This window comes from Cynoglossus semilaevis, chromosome 12, assembly GCF_000523025.1.
Source record: "Cynoglossus semilaevis isolate Cse_v1.0 chromosome 12, Cse_v1.0, whole genome shotgun sequence".
Lineage (NCBI taxonomy): Eukaryota > Metazoa > Chordata > Actinopteri > Pleuronectiformes > Cynoglossidae > Cynoglossus > Cynoglossus semilaevis.
In genome coordinates, this window is record NC_024318.1 from 8,454,011 (window position 1) to 8,467,030 (window position 13,020).

Genomic DNA, 13,020 nt, shown 5'->3' on the forward strand with positions numbered 1-13,020 from the left:
TGAGTTCAATTCCATGTCGGGTCTGTAGAACTGTAAGACTGGACTCTGACTCAGCACCAAGTGTTTGGCTGCGTGTGTGAACCACAATCCTAAACCTACAGTGATGTCAGTGTGTTGCCCTGAGTGGTAATTACATCATTACAATGATCATCATATAGCACTAGTTAATAATAATGCTCTGTAATTAGTGGTGTGTGTGCGCCATCACATACAGTCTCCTGGTTTATATTTATTCACTCTGTCACACTCAGAGCTCAGGCCCAGCCATAACAGACTGCATGCTTCACCACAACTCCAAAATGTGTTGTTTTGTTTTAAAATCGTGTGATGTTTGTAAATGTAATGTTTGTTTGAGTTTGTTTTTTCTGACAGATGTTTGATTTTGCAAAATCAAAAAAGCAAATTCTGGAAACACAAATTTGTTACAGGACAGGAAACACCGAGGAAAATCAGCACAAAGAGTTTTTACAGAAAATCCTTTCCTGACGTGACAGTCCGTCCTGTGCAGTTGTGAACATTCCCACAGAGTTTTAATTATTCACTTAACAACGCCAAGGCAAGAAAACCCAACTCCCTACTCCATGTAGCAGCAGGTGTACAACTAAACAGGAATGTACAGTCATGTATAGGGTTAAAACATAGTGGCTGCGTTTACTTGACTGCTTTCACATTTTTGTAGTAAAACTGTTTTCTGCTTCATTATGCAAAACAGAACAGAGGTCAGGCTCAGATATTAGTCCTGCACAGACTCGCTTTCAAAACCTTTGGAGACATTTCGAGACTACCGTAATTTCCGGTCTATAAGCTGCTACTTTTTTCAGTGTGTGCGACTGATATTTAGGTGCACTCAATAGTTCAGTAATTACGGTATTTAAACCGTTGTCCGCTGTCATCAATGACAGATCTGTGTAACTCACTGCACTGACCTTTGACCTCCGAACACAACTGTCTGCTGCTTTGATCAACGAAAGGAGACAATTTCATTCTTTATCCGTGAAACACAACTCAACACCAACCGTAAATATATAGATATACATATGTATATTTATGTGTATATATTTATGTATATATGTGTATACATATACACACACACATATGTATAAATATATATATATACACATATTTACATGTATACATAAACTCACCCAACCATAACGTTGCGTTTAGGGACCATTTTTTTAACCAGTTAAAACCAGTTTTATACCTTGAATTACTTGTATAATGAGAAAAGATTTTCATTTTGAAATCACACAGATCAGTTCTTTGGCAAACGCCTGCAGTGTGATTGAGAATTAAAACAAAAATCTAAATATGTTGCATTGCATGATAATTTGTGGTCCTAAAAGTTTGTGTTTGCGCTCCTAAAATGTCACTCGAGAACAAAGATCTACATGTAAAACAGGGCGGGGGGGGGCGGGTAGTACTGGCAGTAGTTTCAGTGAGTTCTACAACGATTCATAAGATACAATACGAGCAGATGAAGATGAAGACGAGATCTTTGTCTGGGGTTTGGCTAAATAAATAATTCAGGCCAAAGCTACAACATCTGCTCAGTCAAGTCATCGTCTGAAAACAACATCGTTTCATTTGTGCTTTTTCTTTGTCATTTCATGGTGAAGAGAGAAAATTGGGTTTCCTCTCTGCACACGTCAGAATGATCAGGATGATGATGATGATGATGATGATGATGATGATGAATGGGTTTCTTATGCAATTACAGTGTAATTATTCAAACACGTAACAATGTGTTTTGATGTGAAATACTTTAAGAAAGCAGATGAGTGGATTGTGTAAATAAGCAGCAGCAACAAATGTCTTTGTAGAAGTTTGTATGAAAAGTGTTGATCTGCACTAAAGTGTGGAAGATGAAATAAAAGTATACCTCGTATTGATATTTTAAAAGAAAATGTTTGGTTTTTTTGGTGGCTTTTGTTGTGTTTCTAACAAATAACCACGAGAGAGAACGAGCCAAGAATCAACAACGGACCAAAATCAGCGGAAAATAACGGTGGACTCCAACCACGTGGACGACCACAGTTAGAGGCTTTTCATCTCCAGAGGAAGAAGACGTGACTTTTGTCCATAGATTCATTAAAATCAGCAGAAACGTGACCGGGAACTACAGGCGCTTTGGTTTTAATAAGACGTCTGAAAACACGGAGGGAAACTTTGTTTGGCATTTTCAACGTGCATCGTGTCTCTTTTGTTGACTAATTACACAGACTGTGTCCAACATTGGTGTAGTCACTGCGTTGGTGTGTGTGTGTGTGTGTGTGTGTGTCATTATCACAGACTGTGCAGAGAAAAGCTGTGCCATGAGTCACTTATTTTAACACAAGTTACATAACGTACGACTGAGCAGCAACTCTGGAGGAAATTGTGTGATGGCAACGTGACGGCCGGGTGTTTGTGTACGTGAAGCTGTCTCTGCTCTGAGCCGTGTCCTCCGACGGTACGTGTAAACACACCTGACGATGAACGTGACGAGCGCCGTCTGTTTCCTCAGACTTCACACCTGTGTTTTGGCTTCTTCTATTTTTGTTTGTAAATGAGGAAAGTTTTCTTATAACTTTAAGAAAAACATTCATGTTGAAAAAAATCAAAATCAGATTTTGATCTAATGACTAAGCACATACTCCTGTAGACCAGCCAGGGGGCGCACTGCACTGAACCAGCTTTTCATGGCCCAAGATTTATCATGTTCCACAGGGAAAAAAAAAAAAAAATCAACCAACAACCAGTGAATCATACGTGTCCTGGTTTTACTGTCTCTCCTGGGGTTCACCGCAGACATTGCGTCACACCCTGTTTTTACTATGAAGTCAAAAGCAGCACTGACGTCCAGTGGGGGAGGGGGTCAGGGAGGGTGGGGCAGGTGAGGCAAGTCTCACATTAAGTTAAAAAAAAAAACATTTTAAAGGTTCCAAAATTATTGGGATTTTTGTAGCCAGAATCCCATAACTGTGGGTGAGGCCGCTGCGATCCCGACGTGCCTCACCCACTGCACTCCCTCCTCTGGGTGTGTCCACAACTGTTTCTCTTCATCAGAGACAGGCAGATGTGTTTTATGAAAATCATTTTTATAGAAACGTTTATCACAGACCCTGACCTTCAACTTCTCGCTCCAATGTCTTTGATACACACGTGTGAAATATTAAGACTCGCTCACGTCTTATCACCGCAAAAGACAGTTGGAACAGTACTGTTCAACACCAAAGGGGGCAGACTTGAGCCTAAGTTATGTGTTGCATTTGTTCAAACTACAGAGAAAATATAATTTTAAACATTACAATGAACAAATAATAATAATAATGTATAACAATAATAATAACTATTTTAGGCTAAACTAGCAATATTCTTGCAATCAATTCTGCAAATTGTAATATTGTCAACCAGGCTGACTTTGTAAAAGGTGAATATTAGAAACACAAAAGTGGGAGCAAAGTTTGTGCATATTGAGAAAATAAAAACAAGAAAAAAAACAACAACAATGTATAAAAGTTCTCCAAAGTTCTGCACCACTCAGCAGAATTTTCATTTCCTGCAACTGAGAAAACTGAGCAGAATCAGAAACACACACACACACACACACACACACGTACATGTGCACTCCTGAATCTCATCTTAGAATAAAGCAGTATAATAACCCTGTAATCTGTGCTGTGACCACAGGTTCACTGGGCAGCAGATGGAAAATATCCACAGGAGCAACAATTCTCTGCATTATTTCTTGCAATTTTTCTGACACGGAAATAATTATGTGGAAATCATTTGCTTTTGTATTCCAACAAAGAAGCACAAATATCTGCAAAACCTCAGAGAAACTAAAAAATGTCATCCTTGAAAAGTCTCAGATTGAACAGATGTTTTTTTTTATCTCTACTTTGGTGCATTTTTACACCAAAGACATCAGACGACGCCTCTTGTCACAGGATTTGACCCCAAACTTCAACTCACACTGACGCAGAGCAAAAGCTTTTTTTATAAAAACCATGTAGTAGAGCGACAGCTGGAGAACGCAGCAGGAGAGAGAGAAGAAATCAGTGCCAACCAGAGACGCTGTAATCCTAATGGGCCACTGTAGTCGACTGGAGACGGAGTAAATAAAACATTAGAGCTGGTGTCATGTCACTTCCACTGCGGCCTCAAACTGCTGTGTACCATAACTCAGTGGGTGTGAGAACACCAGGCTGACGCTCCACTTGGTCCACAGTGGGCCACGCAATCCTGGCTCATCCATATTCATGACCCTATCGCTGCAACGCCATGTTCTGCTGGGATGTTTTCTGCGGCGGCGATCTCTTCTCCTTCACTCACTGCATTAGCAGAGGTAAGCGCACTAATTATTCCGAAACACCTGAAGGGGCAGCGGTGAGCGTCACAGCCATGGTTCCAGGTGAACGGTACATTAGACGTTACAGTTTCCAGTATCAGACCCTGAACCACTGTATTATTATGAGGAGTATTTGTGGAAAATGTCGAGGTGAAAACATGTCTGCAGCTGACATTTGGAAAAAGAACAAAGGTCACAGGGGTCGCACGGAGAAAAGTCTCTTCCACAGAGTCAGTCTTTAGCAATTTGCTGCAGTAATTTAATAAGGATGAATAAATCATAACAGTTATTTAATATAAGCACTGGAACTGGAATTTATTATATATTATATTATAATATATTAAATTATATTACAGCCAAAACAAATGACCTGTAAACAAAGTAATAAAATGTTTAGCAGCAAATTACAAGGCAACTTCATTTCAAAATTAATATTTTCCTTTTATCACAATGTTAATAAATTTTAATTTGTTTTACTGTTTTGTGGGAATTGCAGTTTGAAGCAATGGCTGTGGATGTGAGGACAACAATAGAAACAGAAATTTTGTAGAAGCAGCTGAGTTACATGAACAATGTTTACATAAACGTTTTAACAAATCTAAGGCAACAAAACTCCATATTTGTTCCTGCTTCACGGCACGTGACTGTTTTGCCGTCATGACCTGACTGTCACCAGTGCAGCAGCAGCAGCGGTGGCAGCAGCATCACGGTTCCACTCTGCCGCCCCTGCTGGGTGCAGCGGCATATTCATGTCTGTCAAAAATACATCACTGTCACCTCAGCCTGATGGGGGCGCTGCTATCAGAGGTGTTGGACCACAGACACTGGAGTGAAGCACTCTGAGAATCAATATTCAGCCTGATGGCGGCGCTGCTATCAGAGGTGTTGGACCAGAGACACTGGAGTGAAGCACTCTGAGAATCTGCCTGGTTACAGGAACATTATATCTTTACAAATTAAAATGTAACCATTTAAAATCACCGTCTGCACAAACATAAGTAAATGATCCTGAAATGTTCACTTATTATATATGTCAGCATGGCTCCTCCCCTGCAGGGGGTGCAGTGAACACGATTCCTAAGCGTCTTTGGAGGAGGCCAGGGTATTACTACAACATATTTACACTAGGGGGCAGTTGACCTAATCTTGCATGTTTCTGAAAAGAAAACACTGAAGGAAACTCTAACACACAGAGATGAGACGAGAAGTTAAAACAGGAAGAACTCTAGGTTAAAAACGCAGAACAGAAGCTGCAGCTTCAGACTGCGTTGGCTTCAGCTCTAAAACCAAATCTGAATCAGTCTGTTCCTCCAAATGACGAGCGTTGCCAAGTGCCAAACACTGCTTCAGTAAAAGCTTTTCAGCTGTTAATGGTTGGCCAGAGCGGCGGTAATTAAAACGCAGCTTCATCAGCGAATCACTGTCTGAGCACAAAACTGCAGCAACAAAGTCTCCATGAGTCGGAAGATATATTAAAAATATGTATGTCTTGAAATTGAGGATTTTCTTCTGAATGGAGAAGACAGATATTCGACTTTTTTTTTTCCTGGAGCAGACATCTTTAAATTTAAATCTCTTAAATCTCTCTCCCACCTATTCCAGCTTCTTAAACCCACAGACAGATTAAAGTGACATAACTTTTGAGGTGCATACCTACAAATTCTATCCAAAATGTCCAGCTTTATTCACAGAACAGACAATGGTGTTCCCAATATTCATCATTCTGACTGCAGTTCCAGTTCCAAACACTAGTCATCGCTCTTTAAATCACACTGTACTGTTGTCACCTTAAACTCTGTGTTTAATCATGTGCTGTTAAATTATATGGGCTTTTATGTGATGCCCATAATTCTTAAAAAAAAAAAAAAAGATTAAAAGCTGAGCAAATCTGTTTGGACACCGAGGTCTTTTTATGACCTGTCAGTTTTACGTTGTCATTTTTTTCTACATGAAACAAAACACTCACAGATACAGATTTGGTGCAGGTTGATTTAAAAAAAAAAGCATTAATGTGAAAATGTATGAAAGTCACAGTTCACATTCCTGCCTTTTTCCACCAAAGGAATAAAAGTGAGCAGGAACATCAGTCGAATGTCCCCGTGAATCCAGACCGTGCTAAATTAGGCTTCTCCATAAAGTGGGTCAGTGAGGCAGCGTTTGGCCTCATACTCTGTGTATCTGGGCCTGTGGATGAGGACACAGTGTGATCTCTGCCTCCTGTGACAACTTAAAAGAAGCCTTCACACCCCACCCCCCACCCCCACCGTTATGGGAAAATCGATAGGAAGCACTGCTTAAGCCAGTGTGCGTTGGCCCTAATCAAGCCTATGATTATAAAAGGTGGTAATAAAACACAGAGTCAGCGACGCTCCGCCGGACACATAATTTATGCCATTACCTCCATAAAAGTGTTTAAAGTAAATACATTGTGTCCATAAAACACAGCAACGGTCGATCGGTTTATATTCTGAGAAATATATTCCATTAATGCAGTGTGGCCGTGTTGGGGAGAACTGCAGTGACCTGTGATGTACGCATCGTAAATACATAAATATACACTTCACCCTCTGACAACGCTCATGACAACAGCCATTTGTTTTCAATTTTAAAAAAGAGTGCAAAAAAACAGTTTTTTATTTAAAGGGGTAATTCTGTTGATCACATTAACTAAAGTGTTTGAGCCTTGTCCAAACTATGAAATAGAATAAAGTCATAAAAACACAAGCCTAGAGTGCCCTCTAGAGGCTGTCGGTGTGACTTATAGTCCGGAAAATACGATCATTCTCAACCTAAACCTCTTGTTTTTAATAACGGCTGTTATTTTTGAGACGCTGTGGCGTCTTGAATTGTCAGTCGATGGAAGTGTGTGTACATTTTCAATAAGTTAAAATTCAATAAAATTAATTTGATCCTCGAGCAGGAAAGCAAAGAAATTCAATGTTTTCAATTAGACGTTTCAGCAAAGCAGAAAACTGTGAGTTAGACAGAACATTACAGTCACACTGCACAGTAAGAAGGAACACACGCATCAGCATTACAGCATGAGAGTGTGAGGAGAAGACGACCTGGGACACTATGTACAAAAATATATTCCTAACACATACGGTACAGCGCAGACAGTACGTACTGTATGGAAACAGAAGATACCTCCTGGTGGTCTCTTTGTGAACTACATTAGCACTGCTTTAAAAGAAATGTTGAACTTCTCTGAATTCCTGTGATTTTCTTTGAAGTAAACTCAACATGTGAACCTTTTTGGACAACTTGTAATAAAAGTTTGAAGAACAAAGCTGCGGTGACTGAAGTACATTCCACTCATGGAACGTCTCTGATCGCAGCAGCCCATAAACCAGCCTTTGAACGACGAAGTTCATCTCAGTGGAAGACGCTCATGAATCATTTCAGCGAGGATGAAACCAAAACACTACATGATTCATGTTTTTAAGAGCTTCAAAGTTTAATGAAGTTAATAATTAACCACTAAAAAAAGGAAAAAATGCATGAATTTCTCTCATCCTGCCGATGATACACAACCTCACTCCTCTTTATGGTAGCACCATACGAGCCGGGCTTGGCCTTAATCAGTCACCGCCCGTTGCATGATTATATCATGGAGACATGAAAACACTGGAATGCACTTAACCTTCATTAGAAGTGTGGCGACTCACTACGCTGCACGAAAAGCCCCCGCGTTTCAGCCGCTGAGTGTAAAAAAACTGCAGAGTTAATGACTGAGCTGCAAATGAGGAGCAATTATTCCTTTTTTAGGTGAGAAACCAGAGGCAGATGTCCTCCTTAATCACCGTCAAGGTTAAAAATACCACCGCCTCAAATGGGCGGCTAATTTGTCTCATATTCTTTGGCTTGATTTTCCCTAAAATATGACTTTTCACACACGCCATCTTTGTTAGTACAGAGAGTGAACTGTACTGAAGAATTATAGAAACCTAACTGTAGAAGTCTCCAGCAAGGTTAGTCTGACCTTGAACAACATTTGAATACAATGAAAAAAAAAATTGTCTAAAAGAACACAAATATAGTCATAACAGTGAGGATTACTGATCGTTATTTGAGTCTCAGTAGTTGCTTTGATAGTGGTGACCAGACGATATTTTATCCAGGCGCGGGCCGGATTGAATGAATCGGCGGGCCGGATTTGGGCCACGGGTCAGCAGTTGATGAACACCGCTGTATTCAGTCAATATAGATGTTTTGTATTTACACACACTGTGGAAAGAACTTCTTGTTTCAATGACGCAGATCAAGGATAAAATGCCATCTCACATCCCAGCATGCATCTGCGGAAAGGCCGACTGACATTGAGGACAATGACTTCACTTTAGTTTCAAAATCAACTCGTCACGTTCTCAATAACACAGACTCACAGTGATGAATAAGATCCAGCAACTCTATAAGGCTACATTTAGATTTATAGCTTTGCATTTTTTCTTGACATTTTTCCATATCATTAATTCCATTATTTGGCTTAGTCACATAAAAACGAGTGGGAGAAATATTCATCTACCCTCTGTTAATAGAGAAAGACAAAATAAACAACTTTTTCATATTCAGAAAGGTCAATTATTCCAGGTAAATCAAATTCAAAGATCAGAAAATATCAGTGGTTTTGTAATCATTGACACCTGAAGTTCTGTCATAGACTGGAGTTTGAAATACTCTGGGATATAACTGCTCACAGTAAGTACTGAATGACTGAGGTTTTCTTCGGATGGTTAAAGCAGCAGCAGCGTAGATGCTGCGGCTGCGGCAGTGATTCCTCAGACCCACAGAGGCTGCGTGAAGGTAAAAACATTTCAGCCTCAGCCACACACGACGACAGACGACACGGTTCACATCCTGCACACCGCAGATATCACTCAGCACTGCCTTTTTCTCCTCCTCCTCCTCCTCCTCCTCTTCACCTTCCCACACGGCTGCTGCCTCCTCTTCTTCACACAACACATCCGTGTATCATTTGACTATGCTTCCTGTTTTAGCCCTGTGGCTCAGTGAAGGTGAATTCATGTTAGACTGTCACCTGTGTCGACTATAAATACAGACAGGGTTTTTTTTTCTATTTACCAGGAATTTGTCCCACCCTAAAAAATGGACACGTTCTTATTAGATTCTCGTCACGTATCAGAGCAAAAAGTAGGAAACAGACGTGGGGAAAAAGTTTCTGTTCTGTAAGGACTATTTCTAACTGAAGTCGTTCAGTATCCTTGGTCAACATTGTTCAGACGACAGAAGTCTGAAATGATGGTTTTTATAATGATGTTTGAACTCAAGGTAAAAGAAAAAATAGTTTAGGCTGAAGAAATAAAATAAAACAGGATCTTCAAATGGTAAAAACAGATTGTTTAGGCTGAAGAAATAAAATAAAAGAGAAAAAAATTTAAATTAAACTCTATTTGCTTTATGGTACATTTTCCTCTAAACAGGATCTTCAAATGGTAAAAACAGGATGATAAAACGACACAGGTATTTATCTAAATGTGATCACATTTCACATGATAGACATTGAGACTGGAAACATACACTTAGATTTATGACTGATGTCTTCACTGTCACCATAAAGCACTGACTACAACCATCTACAGATTCTTCTCCTCCAAAACACAGCAGTGGAGGAGAACGGTTGACAAAAACCTGCTGCAATTTTGTGTCCTGTCAGCGCCGACTTGATACCAGGATTTGTGGACAACGGCTTGTCAAGACACGGGAGGACCCTAAACATGATGACCTCATCCGGGCTCATCACTGTCGCTCATCTATGACATGGAGACGTCAAAGATGGCTGACACAGCAGCATCAGCTGTGAGGAAAAGCCTCTGAAAATCATGTGACCTGAAGAACCGCACCACATGTCTCAGCGGGGTCGCAGGGGTCAGAGTGAGGCTTTAGCTACCACTGTGTGTCTGCGGATGTGTGTGTGTGTGTGTGTTGACATAACTAAGACAGATCACAGTGTGACACAGATTATCAGCACAAGCAGGTCTCTCCATATTTATCCTCCCCTGACAGTGACCTTGCTGCGCTGTCTCCACACTGTCTCCATCTCCTCAGTCTGAATGCCAGCACTGACAAACACACACACACTCTCACACACCCCCCCAGTGCTACCTTAGGGATCATTCTAATGAGGCCCATGTAGTTATTATGAGACCACGACTGTCTACCACCGTGTTTTCACAGAATTGTGACAAAGCAAAAATGGAAACATTAGCAGATTTAGTCCCAACTGTTCTGCCGACAAACTAAGAATAACTTTCCTTTAGCAAGGCACATTATGACAAGTGTGGCGCACGACGCGAGCTTTGGGAAGGATGTTTTATTTAAGCCTTGTAATGTGGTATTTGTCACACACCCACAGCCCCTAGGGGGGGCAAATGAGCCCTGTGTGGTTGGATCTAATTCATAGTTTATAGTAAAAATTGTCAATCAATTTTGTCCAACTTTATTCCAGCCAGAGGAAAAAACAAAATGGAATTTAAAGCCAGAAGAACTTTCCTTAAAGACATGAGGGTCAAATCATGGTTCAGTTTTTTTTCAACTAATTATTATTCTTTTAAACATGAGGGTCAAATCATGGTTCAGTGTTTTGCAACTAATTATTATTCTTTTTGAATTTTGATTAAAAAACACTGACAACCGTAAATGACTATTCTTTCATGGATATAAAACAAGTTTTAATTTTAATATCTGAGCTACTGCATCAGCACTGACAGCTACTCAAGTTCCCGCACTGCTCTGTAATTGCGACGCAGTACAACAAAGGTGATCAAAAAATAATTTTAGAGAAAAAAACAAATAATGTCTCCGGAGACGTATAGGTTCACAAGCAAAAAAAAAAAAAAAAAAGGTAAAAAACCACTGTCGCTGTGACGTTGTTGTGCAGTGTGGACTGTTGTTGTACAGTGTGGACTGAGACAAAAGTCTTAACATCCCATTGAGAACACAGCAGGTGAACTTTAACTCCAATTGGCCTCATTTCAGTACGCTCAAATCTGTCGACTCCCGTTTGAACTGGGTTTCCTGCCAAACGTTGGACGCTGTGTCTTGTGTAACGTTCAGTGAAGCGACAAATACTGAGCAGGTGAGCCAGCTGTTGGCAGTCCTGGCACAGAAAAGAACAAGCTTTCAGGGAATTGGCGATCACACTGGCACCACAGAGAGAGGGAGGGGGAGGGAGAGAGAGAGATTTACCAACACAACCCCTACTTTAGTTTCTCTCTGTAGACTTCAGCGTCTCGCCTATTATTTCATACACGCACGTGCATGAAAACTGCATCTGAGAAGGCGGTCGATCAAACGTTTAATTCTCCTCCAGCGCTGACAGAAGCCACTCAGGGAACGGAGACACGCTGCAGTATTGACTGGTGTCCACGGGGCTGGAGCAGCTATTATAGCAGCAATGAGTGGCTGGCCCAGTCAATAGACCTTCTATTAGCAGACTGCTCCCTCACACCGCACACATACAGAACGTAAGGCAGGAAGAGAGCGAGGAGAGGAGAGACCTGGGAGCTGCACGAAGGTCAGGGAGGAGCAGCAGGCATCCTGGGAGGAGGACGCAGCGTGTGTGAGGAAATGTGTGCAAGTGAAGCACCAGGACTGAATCGATAAGTGGAATAAATAGGCACCGACAAAGTGCACAGATATCAGAGGCAGTGATGCTTGAAAGTTCCAGAAGTGGAAGGACTTCCTCATTATCCGGCAAAAAAAAACACAGCGACATCTCTATTACAAAGACAGGAGGAACTCGCCCGACCACAGTGTGGCGCTAATGGGCTTCTCCTAGATTGAGATTGACCTCAGCTTCTACTGTACTATCTATGTAGCATGCTGATGTCAAAGGTCAGGCTCCAGAGACCTTGGTTTTGCCTCAGGCAGGTTTGGAGGAGGCGTGAGGAGCCGACTCTTCTCCGCTCTAACAGAGGGAGTAATAGCCACGGCAAACACCCTCCTTCATTCTTCCCTGATCATCTCAGCATCACCCAACGCCGCTGAAGATTCGCTGCTTAAACAGACCAAGATTAATCTCATACCCGAAGGAACAGATAAGCCGCAGGAGCAAAGTTATTTTGCAGAAACAGGAGTTAAAAGTTTGAAGGTAGAAAATGTGAGGATAACGGAGGAGAGCGCAGCTACACGGAAGAGACAGAGTTATTTCTTGTTAAGTGTTGACTTTATTCGTTTAAATATATATTGTGTATTGGTGGCAGCTTACATGATTTGAAATCTGTCCTTCGACTTATGCTGTAGATCAGAGTGTCCGCACTTTTTTGGCTTCAGAATTACTGTTTAAATGACCAGGCTACAGTGACAACGATCAACGTATTTACTCATATAAACTTACTTTATATACACATTTTATGTTGAGGTACCGATTAAATGCAGTACTGTGTATGGTCACTATGTTGAGGTACAGATTAAATGCAGTACTGTGTATGGTCACTACTGCAAACTAAAAATTAAATTTATATTTTTTTAATTTTTTGTTTTAATTTCTTGTGATCTACAAGCATTTATTTTAGCGCTCGCAATCTACCTAAATATATTTATAAAAATGAATAACAAATGATCAAATATTTGCCTAAAGGAAAATTAGCAATGCTGTTGGCAACGACTAGAACAAACTAATAAGTGTTAGCGGTAAAGTTTGTTTCTGATGCAGCAACACAGAGGGA

The 13,020-nt window shown here is 40.7% G+C and overlaps 1 long non-coding RNA gene across 1 annotated transcript in view; it reads right to left on the bottom strand.

The window, feature by feature from the left end:
- The window catches only part of LOC112487816 (uncharacterized), a 90,641-nt gene that overhangs the window by 64,796 nt on the left and 12,825 nt on the right, over positions 1–13,020 (bottom strand). The window lies entirely within an intron of this gene.